The sequence below is a fragment of the Tamandua tetradactyla genome, chromosome 8, assembly GCF_023851605.1.
Source record: "Tamandua tetradactyla isolate mTamTet1 chromosome 8, mTamTet1.pri, whole genome shotgun sequence".
Lineage (NCBI taxonomy): Eukaryota > Metazoa > Chordata > Mammalia > Pilosa > Myrmecophagidae > Tamandua > Tamandua tetradactyla.
The window spans coordinates 4,469,848-4,482,945 of record NC_135334.1 but is presented as its reverse complement, the minus strand read 5'-3'; the positions used below and the strand labels follow the sequence as shown (position 1 = coordinate 4,482,945).

General features: G+C 39.6%; 1 protein-coding gene across 1 annotated transcript in view; it reads left to right on the top strand.

The window, feature by feature from the left end:
* NTM (neurotrimin) overlaps positions 1 to 13,098 on the top strand; it is a 1,015,613-nt gene that overhangs the window by 322,871 nt on the left and 679,644 nt on the right. The window lies entirely within an intron of this gene.

The window sequence follows — 13,098 nt, the reverse complement described above, 5'->3', positions numbered from 1 at the left end:
CCATTTGGGTGGAAGCGAGGATCCAGAAAGGGTAGTGGGGTAGGGTCCGGGAGATTCCGCGAGGTTGCAGGCAGCTGCTGCAACACTGCAGCAGGGCAGTGATGGAGAGGGTGGGGAACAGAAGAGGCTTCAAATTCCAGGTGGGTCTTGGAAGAGGGGAATGAGAGCTTTCTCTGCTAGAGGAAATACCAATCCTAACCAGAAATATTGTGGTTTACATGTGCCCAACAAGGTGAAATACTTGGGCTTGGTTGAAGAAACCAGGTGTTCCATTTGTGCTGCCGGCCATGACCCTTGGTCTTGGGCCACACCTCTTGATGATTTTTTGCCTACCAAAGTGCAGTTGTTCATCCTCCTGAGATGATGTTAAAGATTGGACTGGGTTAGCCCAGGAAGGCTCCCTGAAAAAAATAACTTCGAGCTGCAGTTGTGACAACCAGCCAGGTCTCTATTTTCATTTACTTTATCGCATTGAATCCTTAAAGCATCTTAGCAGGTACATATTGACATTTTACAAAAGGTGATTCAGAGAAGTTAAATGATTTGTCAGGAAGGGATAGTTGATTTTTTTAAAAATATATTTTTATTGAGAAATCGTCACACACATACAGTCCATTCATAGTATACAATCAATAGCTCACGATCATCACATAGTTGTGTATTCATCACCATGATCATTTTTAGAATGTTTGCATCACTCCAGAAAAAGAAAAAACAAACAAAAAAACCTCATACATCCCCATATCCCTTACCCCTCTCTTTCACTGACCACTAGTATTTCAATCTACCCAATTTTTTACCCCTTATCTCCCCTGTTATTTATTCATTTTTACCCACTTTTTTCCCACTCATTTGTCCATACCTTGGATAAAAGGAGCAACAGACACAAGGTTTTCACAATCACACAGTCACATTGTAAAAGCTATATAGTTATACAATCATCTTCAAGAATCAATGTAAAAGCTATATAGTTACACAATCATCTTCAAGAATCAAGGCTACCGGAACACAGCTCAACAGTTTCAGATACTCCCCTCTAGCCACTCCAGTACACCATAAACTAAAAAGGGATATTTATATAATGCATAAGAATAACCTCCAGGACAACCTCTCAACTCTGTTTGAAATCTCTCAGCCACTGAAACTTTATTTTGTCTTGTTTCTCTCTTATCCCTTTAGGGCAAAAAACCTTTCTCAATCCCATGATGCCAGATCCCAGCTCATCCTGGGAGCTCTGTCCCATGTTGCAAGGGAGATTTTACACCCCTGGGAGTCATGTCCCAAGTAGGGGGGAAGGCAGTGGGTTCATCTGCTGATTTATCTTAGAGAGAGTGGCCACATCTGAGCAACAAAAGCGGTTCTCTGGGGGTGATTCAGGCATAATTATGAGTAAGCTTAGTTATTCCTTTGCATGAGTAAGTTTCATAAGGGTGAACCTGAAGATCGAGGGCTCAGCCTATTGAACTGGTTCATCCCCACTGCTTATGAGAACATCAAGAATTCCCCAAATAGGAAAATTTATTATTTCTTCCTTTTTTCCCAGTCCTCCAAGGGAACTTTGCAAATACTTTTTTATTCTCTGCCAAAATTACTGTGGAATATATTGGAGCATCACACTAATCTGAGCAAACCTATAGTTGGGTTTTGACTCAAAAAGATTCTTGCTACTTTAGCTCGCCAAATTCTTCTGTGATGGGTGTTTTCATATTTCCTATTTGGCAAGTCTGTTGATAATGAGTGTCTTCTTCAAGTTTAATTTGCACACCCACCTGGGACTCTTGGGGGACTGCACAGCAGACCAGGATGGAGAGTATAGTACATTTGAGCATATTCTGAGATTGAGATGCTTTATATGGACATTGCTCATTTAACCCTCAGTTCAACCCCATGGGAAGAAATTTGATCCCTATTTTCAACTGAGGAAACTCAGGCTCAGCGAGATTAAATTTCTTGACACAACACTGTCAGTATCTAGAAGAACCAGGAGTCAAACCTGGTTTTGCCCACAGCTGTGTGCTTGACACCCCTCTTGCCTGAGATTGATAAGAACTAGAATCTGTGTTTCCACTTAGGTGAGAGCAATGAAGTTTATGGAGGAGGGTGGCATTTGTGATCCAGAAAGGTGTGAGTGAAATTCACATCCTCTTAGACAAGTTTTCCAACAGAAAGTGCTGTTTTTGCAATAGACCTGAGAAAATCCCATGGAAGCCCAGCCCTCATCCAAGGCCAAGGGAAGAGCTGACCTCCAAGGTGGAGGTGGGGGGCAGAGTCTAATTCCATTTAAGACCATAAGAGCTGAGAACCTCACAGGGAACAAACACAGCTCCTTATCAATATCTAGTGCCAGGATAATGTTAGGAGCCCTTTACCTCAGAGAAAGTTGACACCACACCAAAATTGGATCACAGATGGAGACCACTAGGATGGAGAGGTAGATGCAAGAACAAGAAAATGGCAACAGTGATGCAACTGACCAAACCTTAGGTGGTTTTATTTGGGCAAAGAGAGTGGTACCTGTGTGAATCCTTGCTGAGCTCTGTAGAGGAGAGTATGCCAAGAGATACAGAACTTATCTCTTTTCTGCAAGCCTGGACCATACCACATAGCAATGTGCTTCCATTTCACATATGGATTCTGGAGTCTCTCCAGCATATAGTTCCTTCTCTTATTGCCCCTTCCCTTTCCTAGAGAGTTACAGCCATAGCTGAGTGACCCTTCCCCTTTTACCTAACTTCTCTTGACTCATTCTCATGTGACACACAATCATGATAATATCTCCTTATCCAATTGCTACGAAGTTTGAAGGAATCGGTGTATATGATAGCAATTAGCTCAGGGGCTGGCACACAGCAGAGCTAAATAAATATTGGTTTTCTCTCTTCTTTCACCTTTGTATCTGAAACACACACACTTGTGTGCATACACCGAGGGCAAACCACAAACCTCACCAATAAATCTATGCTAAGCCAGAGTTAACTTGGAAAATCAACACAGTGCAGAGGCTTTTAGAGGACTGACATTCCTCAGATTATGGAAAACCATAATAATAAATCTTAAGGAATGTCACCTTGCCCCTGGCTGAAGACAAAAACCTGAAAATGTTAGTGGAATAGCCTTGAGTGTGTGGAAAACAGCAGCAGAGATGAGTCTGTTCACAGAAGGGAGGGTTCAGGCTGCTTTTTGGAAGGAGCAAACTGGGGGCACAGAGGATTTGCTATTTAGTTGTGAAGCTTTGTACTTGTGAACGTCTCAGACCTCATTCCAGGATTAGTGTGCAAGGTAATATAGCAGTGAATGTGATAAACACAGAAATCACCGTCATTGAATTTCTGGAATGAACTTGAAAATACGGACATGCCATTCCAACGTTGTCCAGACGGCACCTCTCAAAACCCCAGAGACCAGTGCAGGCTGCTGCTGGTGGAGTGCTAATGTTGGACATTTTTTCCACGTCTACCTCTGCAGCCCCATGTATGGTACTATTTCATTTTTGACTGTTTCTCATATTGACTTTTTCCCACACTGTAAGTATTTTTGTAAATTTGGAAAATTACTAGTTATCCATCATTATCTCTTCAAATATTATTTATCAGCACTCGCTTTCTAGAGCTCCTATTAGGCATGTGTTGCATCTTCTCACTTTTACCTGCTCAACTTCATATTTCCATTTTTTTATTTCTGGGTGACCTCCATGGATTTATTTTCCATTTCAAAATTTTTATCTTCAATGATCATTTGTAACCATTCATTGAAATTTTTAAAAATTTCCATGATTGTATTTTCTTTTAAAATTTCCAAATATTTATATATTAAGTCTCTTATTTTTTGTCTTTCAATTTCAGATCTGTTTGATTCTCACTTTATGGCCAAATTATTCCATTGTCTCCTTTTAGAAATTTGACTATTTGAAGTCTTTAGGGACCTGAAAGGTCGTGATTTCTGACTCTTATTCATGCTCAGTTGTTTCCTCTGTGTTTGGTAATTATAGATTATGAGCACATTATCAAGCAGGAAAATGTGGAAAGTGGAAAATCTATATGGCTTGTGGTGAGAACATGTTTCTCCAGGGACATCTCATATTTGTCCATGCCCTGGGTGCCAGGGTGTGAATCACCAATAGAAGTACAAACCTGAACCCATATTCTGCTGTGGAGCAAACCACATGTGTAAGTTCCCCAGGAGACATGGCTTTTCCATCCAGAGACCAGGTCAGGAGATGCAAGGTTCTGTGATGACCCTCAAGCTAATAGGTGGGTTTTGAAATTTTTCTCTGGCCCAGCATTTAAAAGCTTTTGGAAATTCCAGTTTTATGTGAAAATCTTCTCTAGTTCCTGGTTCCAATCCCCACATTCATCTTAAAACATGCCCCCTAAGTTACATCAACATAAATTGCACTCTTCAACCCCACACCCCACCCCGGGGCAGCTGAAAACACCAGTTCATATACACCCCTGTTTGGGTTTGCTAAGGTTGATGAAATATAATATATACCAGAAATGGGTTGGCTTTTACAATGGGAATTTATTAACTTAAAAGCTTCACAGTTCTTAGATTGTAAAAACATCCAAATCAAGGCATCATCAAGATGATACCTGAATTCTGAAGACAGCCTGCTGGTGATCAGCCAGCAGCTGATAGCAAGGTGTATGATGTCGTCTGGTTTTGTTATTTCCAATCTGGCTTCAATCCCTTCCTCTCTCAGCTCTTTTAGGGCTTTTATCTGTCTTGTATCCTCTTATAAAGGGCTCCAGTAAGAGGATTAAGACCCACCTTCAATAAGGTTGTCCACATCTCAATTGTAATAACCTAATCAAGAGCTCCCACCTACAATAAATCCACATCTGCAGGAATGGATTAAAAGAATATGATCCTTTGGGGGTTCAAACCATCACAATTCCCCACTCTATTTTCAAGTCCCTTCTTTGCTGTTCTTCCTTGGAGAGTTCCCGTATTTTCTTGCAATCATCATCACCATTAGCAACATTATCATCCTTGCTAGCATCCCCACAGCCTGTACTGTGGGAAAGCCCTGTTCTAACTGTTTTACAGTAATTAACTCATTTAGTCCTCATAACAATACTAAGAGGTAGATGCTATGATTGTCCCCATTTTACAGATGATGAAATTATGAATTTCTTTAAATATCAGTCCCCATTAGAATAAAAAAAAAAAGCCCCAGAGATTGAGTTAATGATTTTATAGAAGTATCAAATGCATAAGGGAAAATGGTTTTTCTGATGTCTACACATCAAGAAAGCACAGTAAAATGCTGAAATGGGCAGACTTCTGAATCTAAGAAGCCAGAGAATCACCTGGAGCAATGGGTGACTTAAAATCTAACGAGAAAGCTCTCAGTTCTCTACGTGGCTTTAAATGGCTTGCCTAGTTCATGGGCATTGGGCTAACTCGATATGGTAAGAGCCCATGAGTAATCTGAACCCTCATTCGGACAGGAGCAGAGTGCCAGGCAGGTTATATAACACTCCCAGTGTTCCTGCTTGCATGAAAATCTTCTGCATTCCTAGCTCCATCAATTCCTATCTCATCACTTGCATTGCTTGTTTCCTCTCAAACCAAAACCTCTGCCCCAAGCAAACCACACCAAGTCCAACTTCCTTCCTTCATGATTTTGAAAGTAAGTTTTCCTCCTGAGATGTTGTTTCCCTTTTCTTTGCCCTCAGACTATGTGTCTCACCTCCTACATGACAGCACACCTTATCAGCAGCCTTTCATTTCCTTCATAAAACCTAGAATTGATGAATTCATCTGCCCTCATCTAAATTATGCTTTAAAACTTCCAGCCTGAAGCAGAACAGAACTGTGGGTGGGACATTAACTGTGGAAAAGTACAAGGGAACTTTTGGGGGTGATGAAAACAGCTCTATATCATAGTTATGGCAGTGGCTATACAAATATGTATAGTTGTAAAAATTCATTGGCCCAACACACTTAAAATGTATGCATTTTAATGTTCAAATTATGCCTCAACAAAGTGTAGTTTAAAAACCAAACATGCACTTTTGTATGAAGAAGCTGAAATTAAAAATGTAGTTTACAGCAGTAATAAAAAAAGAAGTCTTTGAGCACCTACAGTTGTCAGGCACTACCTGGTCCTGGGACCATGGATAAAACTATCTCTGACATAAGCTTGTAGCCTGATAGAAGACCCAAAACTAGAAAGTTCCAATTCAGTGGTGTTGTCGTTTGCTAATTTTCCACTTTATACCATAAAATGGATTGGCTTTAACAATGTGAATTTATTAGCTAAAAAGTTTACAGTTTTGAGGCAGTGAGAATATCCTAATCAAGGCATCATCAGTGTAATGCTTTCTTCCCTAAGACTAGCTGCCAGCAATCCTTGGGTCCTCTGCTACGTGGCAAGGCACATGGTGGTGTCTGCTGGCCTCTCCTTTCTCTTTTAGGTTTCATTGTTTTCAACTTCTTGCTTCCATGGTTTTCTCTCTCTGTCTTAATTTCATTCTTTTATAAAGGTCTCCAGTAAAAGAATTTAGAACTAACCTGAATAAAGTAAGTCACACCTTAACTGAAGTAGCCCCATCAAAAGATTTTACAATGGGTTTGCGCCTTCAGGAATGGATTTACTTTAAAAATATGCTTTTGTGGGGTACGTAAAGCTTCAAACACCACAAGTAGATAGGTACTAAGAAAGAGACAAGGGCAGGAGGCTACAGAGAGACATCAATCCTAGATGCATGGTACAAAAGACCTTCTGCAGAAAGTCCAGAATGAGCTCTGGTGACCTGGAGAAATCCTCGAGTATCTCTAGCCAAAGCTACATCTAGGAGGTGCTGAGCAGGTGCATGTACATGTACACACATGTTTGAACAAATGTGTGTACCCATGAGTGTGTGTGTGTGTGTGTGTGTTTGTTCAGTGTCTTGAACTAGACCACAGATTTTAAAGGCCAGAAATCTTGAGCTCATAGGAGCTTGGGTGCCTCATTTGGATAAGAAACCAGTCAAGGGGCTGAGAAATTACCAGTGGATGATGATGACACAAATTCTGATGATCATTTTGCTCAGATACTAAACAGAGAAGCTTTCATGGATGCAGTCCTATCCTCCAGGAGTTTTGTCTACTCTTATTTCATTTAGTATTTCTGATATTGCTTATCATCCAATTAATTTCTTTCTTGATTAGAGACTCATGCCTGCCTATTGGAAATATATTGAAAACTTTTTATAGTCTTCAAACTTCAGAAATGTTCTGATGATTGACTTTTATCCAATACCTTAAAGATGTTTTCCTGTCTATCACGGTGATAGACCCTTCTCCTTGAGGATCTCTTCCATCCTCATCCTGCCTTTTCTCCTGATGAGATCCTCTTGGACCCCAGGGCTTCAATTATCACCTATAAGTTCAGAACACTTGATTTTACTTCATCACACTCCTTGGCCACATTTGAACCAACTGCTTACTGAGTCATAATAAACTTCTTAGCTCCAGGATGACCTAGTTGTTTACTGGGTCATGATAATAGCAAACATTTATGTAGCACTTACTCTGAGCCAAGTACCACCCTGGGCACTTTACATGGTTAACTCATTTTATCTCCAACAACTCTTTCTGGCACCTTAAACTCAGCATGTCTAATACTGATGTAGCAATCAATCCCTAAAATCTGCACCTCATCCCGCTGTATTTCACATTTCACTAACTGGCACCATCATCTACTCAGAGGCTACAACATGAAGCACAGGCACCACCTTGGACCTTTTCTTTTCCTACTACATGTCTAACCACTGAGTGGTACATTTGTTTCTCAGTTCTGCCTTGGAGAGACTATATCATATAATGGTCAAGGGCTTATCTTTGCAAGCAAACTGCTTAGGATTGACTCTTGGTTCTGACAGCTAACTTCTATGAGTTCATAGAGGAGTTATTTAACCTTTGCGAGCCTTAGTTTCAAATTTGTAAAATGTGGATATTAACAGTATTTATTTCATAGGGTTGGTGAGATGATTAAATGAGTTAAAATGTAATTTCTTTAGAATAGTGCTTGGAACCTAATCAATGATCCTTAAATAAAGGTTGGCTATGATTAAGTACTGTAAACTATCTTCCAACGATGTCAATCTCTCTATTATCACTACCTGAAACCAAATCATTGTATTTGACTGCTTTGATAATTACAATAACCTCCTTTTCAATTTCCTTGTCTCTAGTTTCTAGCCTTGCTCCTCCTTTTTGATCTATTCTTCATGTAGTGGCTAAAGGAAATAGTTAAAAATCATAAAATTATCATGTTGCTTTCCTGCTTAAAATTCCTTAGTGACTGCTCATTACACTTTCATTAAGTTCAAAATCCTAACTTGCTTCAAGTATGACCTTGCCTTGTTCAGTCACTCAGGTCCCCCTTAACTCCACTGACCCAGTGTGGATGATGTAAGCTTTCTTTCAAATCCTCAAACACCACTCAGTCTGTCTGATTCCCGAGCCTTAGCACATACCCTCAGAATTCTTCTTTCTCCTACCTTCACATTCCTCTAGCATCTTCTCAAATAGCACTTCCTTGCATTATATTTCTCTGAGGTGCCAACCTGGGGCGGGTCCCTCTAATATTTAATCCACAAACATTCTTGCATCATAAAATTCATCATACTTAGGGTGGGCCACGGTGGCTTAGCAGGTAGAGTTCTTGCCTGCCATGTCAGAGGACCCGGCATTGACATGTCAATGTCAATTCCCAGTGCCTGCCCATGTAAAAAAATAAAATTCATCATACTTGCATTTTTTGTTGTTGTTCCACAATTCATCTCCCACCCAATTGTAAGCTCAAGTAAGCAGGGACCATATCTTGTCTTATCCATTGCTATAGCTCATTTAGTGACTGGTGCTTATTAGCTACTGGATAAACAATTTTATTGTTTATAAAACAATAAAATTGTTTATAAAATTACTGGAAATGTAATTTTTGTTATTTAGGAATGCAGCTCTGTATCTATCTATCCATTGATCTATCTAGTGTTCTATTGTCTGTCTCTCATCTATTTATTCACTTTTTTAAATTTGATGAAATTTAGAAAGGGCTAAAATAAACATTTCTTCCCAGTTTACAATTGATGGACAATGTAGTACAGTAAAAAGAGCAAGGCAGTTGGTAACTGACTAACTTGGAACCACACGCTTTTCCTGCCACCTACTCTGTGTTTAACTTGAGCAAGTTGGTTAACTGAGTCCAATTTCTTAATCTGCAAAGTGAAGATAATACTATCTCCCCTTTGACAGGAGTAAGGAAACTGTCTGTGCAGGCTCTTTCACAATGCCTGGCATATCCTTGGCATGTAACTCACCTTATCCCCCAATCACTGCTGTTATAGTCCATCATCTGCTTCTAAGAAAAGAAGAAAAAGAGTTGCCAGAGAAGCAGCTGGGCATGGTAGATGGGAAAGCAAAAAAGGAGAGACTTAGCAACATTTTCAGCTCTGCTTCATACTTTGGGACCCAGATTCATGGGTCAGACCTGTGTTCCTGATATTCCCATCTCTCTCAGGTTTTATCATTTTTTTTTCTTAAAGAGCTGGTGTCCTGGTAAATCAAGACCTATATTTTAATTCTAAGACAATGTTCAATACTCACATTTCTGAAGAAGCATATTCTCTAATTCTCCCTCCCTGTATACAGCAAATACACTTTGAGACTTTCAGTGTTGAGTGTTTTATCATTTCCCATTTATTGGCTTGTCAGAGGGGCCCTTGGCCAATGTAGGATTGGGATAGCCAGACAAGGGTGAGCCCAAGGTAAGCTATGCAGCTTATGGGCCCAGTGTGCAAGGTGAGAACATGGGCCTTTGTTCAAAAATTATTAGGAGACGTGTACACAGCATGCTGAAATGGAGAAATCAAAACGTGCAAACTGGAGAAGCAAACTAAATTTCTGAGATGAAGATTGAACGTAATTAATATGCCAGTTTTTACCATGGGTCTTTATAATTTTAAAGCAAAGACAGGCAAAATACTAATAGTTTTATTTTGTTTTGTTTTGTTTCTTGGAATAGCTGTCAGGAGAAGATAACTTTATTTTTGATTAGAGCTAAGATAAGCTCAAAAGAGAAAATGAACAAAAGATGGCAGGAACAATATTTTTTAAAACATCACAAACATCATGTAGTTACAATAAGATGAGCTGTGTGGCTATGGTATAAGAATCAATAGTCCAACATACTTGACAGAATAGATTGCCCAGAAATCTTTTTATGAAATATAAGAATTTTGTGTATGAACATGACAATTTTGACGTCAGTTGAGAAAAAAGGGATGTGATGTTAAAACAATTGATTAACTGACAGTAAAAAAATCTATGCAGATCCCAACTCCATGCAAATTATAGTTGGATTACAGAATAGAAAGTAGTATAAACTGGAAGTGAATGCAAGTAAATGTACATGGAAATTCAGGATGGAAAAGTTCTGTCTATGTGTAAAATCAAGGACTTAAATAACAAAGGAAGACTGATGAATTTGACAAAATTAAATTCTTTGGTATGACAAATGTCATAAAATTTTAAAATAATCAGCATAGGTGAATATTTTAACAACACCACGGAGCTGCTAATATCTTTCATACATAAAGAAATTCCAAAAATCAATATGAAAATCGTGAATACTTCAATAGTCAAGTAAGCAAAGTATGTGAAGAGCTAGTTAAAAATGCTAATGATCAAGAAATGTAACACAAAAACTTCAAATCACTTTTCATCAAAGAAATGACAAGTAATGTAGTCTTGAGAAGTGTTTCTTTTTGTCTCACAAATTGGCAAAAATGGTAACACTCCACTTTGACAGGCAGGGTATTTTCAAACACTATTGTTGGAGTTGTAAACTGAAGAGCAACTTTGCTGCATTCATTAAAGATATTAAAATATTCACACTACTTTGTCTGGTTTTCCCATTTTATAGGCATATATCCTAGACTGGAAACAACCTAACTGCTAAGAATTATGTGAATGGTTAAATATAGTAAGTATGAGGCAAATTAGATCACTGAGAGCTAGATGTTCATTTATTCATTGAAAATACACTGAGAGCCTTCTATGTGTTAGAAATAGTTCTAAGCCTTGTGAATAGATCAATGAACCAACCAAATAAAAATCCCTGCCCTTGGGGAGCTTACATTTTTGTGGGGAGAAAACAGACAAAAAGCATAACATAAATTTTATCAAATGTTGGAAGATAAAGTGTTAACAGGGAATGGCTCGGATGAGGTTGTGGGTTGCATTTTTAAACCGAATCTTCACAGTTGGCCTCACTTGGAAGGTGACATTTGAACTAATACTCGGAGGGAGCAATGGGTTATGTTTGTGGCCATCTGTGGGAAGAGGGGAGAGTAATAGCACTCCACAGAGGGAAGGAGACTGCAAAGCCTGTGCATGGGAGTGAATCTGGTATGTTCAAGGAACAGCAAGGAGTTCAGTGTGGCTGGGACAGAGTGAGCAAGGAGAAGGGTGCAGGGAGATGAGGACAGTGAGAGAGGAGAGGAAAGCACATACGTCAAGGCTCTTGTAAGCCACTGTCAAGTCTTTTGCTTTTACTCTAGGTGAGTGAAAATCCACTGCTAACTTCTGAGCAGAGGAGTGACATGAAATGACTTGTGTCTTGAGATGATCACTGTGGCTGTACTGTTGTGTTTATGTTCCATGATGGAGAGAGAGGGAGAAAAAAGTTCTGTTGGGAGACAATTTTGCAACAATCCAAGAAAGACGTGATGGTGGAAGCAGTAGAGATGAGAAGAATGTGTTGGTTTTAAGGAAAAGGCAAAAGAATTTTCTAATGGGTTGGTTGTCAATTGTAGGCAGCAGACAAGAGTCAAGGTTGACCTACAGGTTTTTGGCCATGCACCTGGAACGATGGAGTGGCAATTCACAGAGATGGGAAACTTCGATTAGGAAAGATCAGCAGTCAGTCTTGCATTGATTAACTTTGAGAAAACTTCTAGCCGTTCAATTAGAGATGTTGAGCTGTCAGTTTGTTTGATGATTTTACAGAAGTCAGAAGTCTTGAAGAATAGACCAATTTGAGAATCGTCAGCATATAAATGGCATTTAAAGCCATAAGCCTGGACAAGATCATGACAAAGATTACAGACTTAAAAAGAGAGAAAGCTCCAAAGTGTGTGCCCAAGGCACCCCAACATCAACAGAGTAGGGGAAAGTGGAGGAGCCAGAAAAATAGGTAGAAAGAAAGCAAAGCCTGTGAAAGATGGAAAGCAAAGCAAAACAGGATAGGGTGGTATCCTGGAACTTAAACGAAGAAACTGGAGCAAAAAGGAAATGATCAGCAGAATGAAGCACTGGCTACTTGCTCAAGAAGGGTGAGGACTAAGACTTGGAAACTGGATTAGCCATGAGGAGCCTATTTGGTGACCTGGCAAGGACAGTGTCCATGGAGTGGTCAGTAAAGACCTAATTGGAGTTAGTTTGAGATATATGGGGAGGAATGAAACTAGAGACAGAAAGGCTGATATCCTGGGCAGAGCAGACCCATCCACTGGTAAATAGAAACAAATACTTGTACTAACTCAAAGGCAATTCACAAAGCTTTCTCCTGTATCACTAGTTTTCTCATTTCTCTGGAATCACTCCTAACAGCGTATAAATATTCTACAAGTTCTCTGATCTGTTTTCAAAGACTACTATTAATGAAATGGGAAGATACTCATGCTTTCTTTTTGCAAAATAGAACATAATATCATATTACAGTGTCAGTGTGAGGCCACCGTTTCCACCAACAAACCTTCTGACCCTTTTACATTCTCCATGGTGGAAGAGGAAGGTGAGTGGGAATAAAGGGGGTTTGCTTTCTCAGAGATTCAGTTGTCTCCCATTTTCATCCAGCTCCCAACTGGATTCCTGTTCTTGGTTCTGATTATGGTGGTTATTACCTTATTTCTGCCCTGGCATGGATCTAAATATGGGATTCATTTTATTTTCCCTAATTCACTATTCTAGTGATTCTCAAAGTGTGTTCCCCAGGCCAGCAACATCAGTGGAATCTGGGAAGTTGTCAGAAATTTAAATTCTCAGGCCCCAGACCAGAATCACTGAGTCAGAAACTCTGGGGGCTGAGGGCTTCCAGGAGAT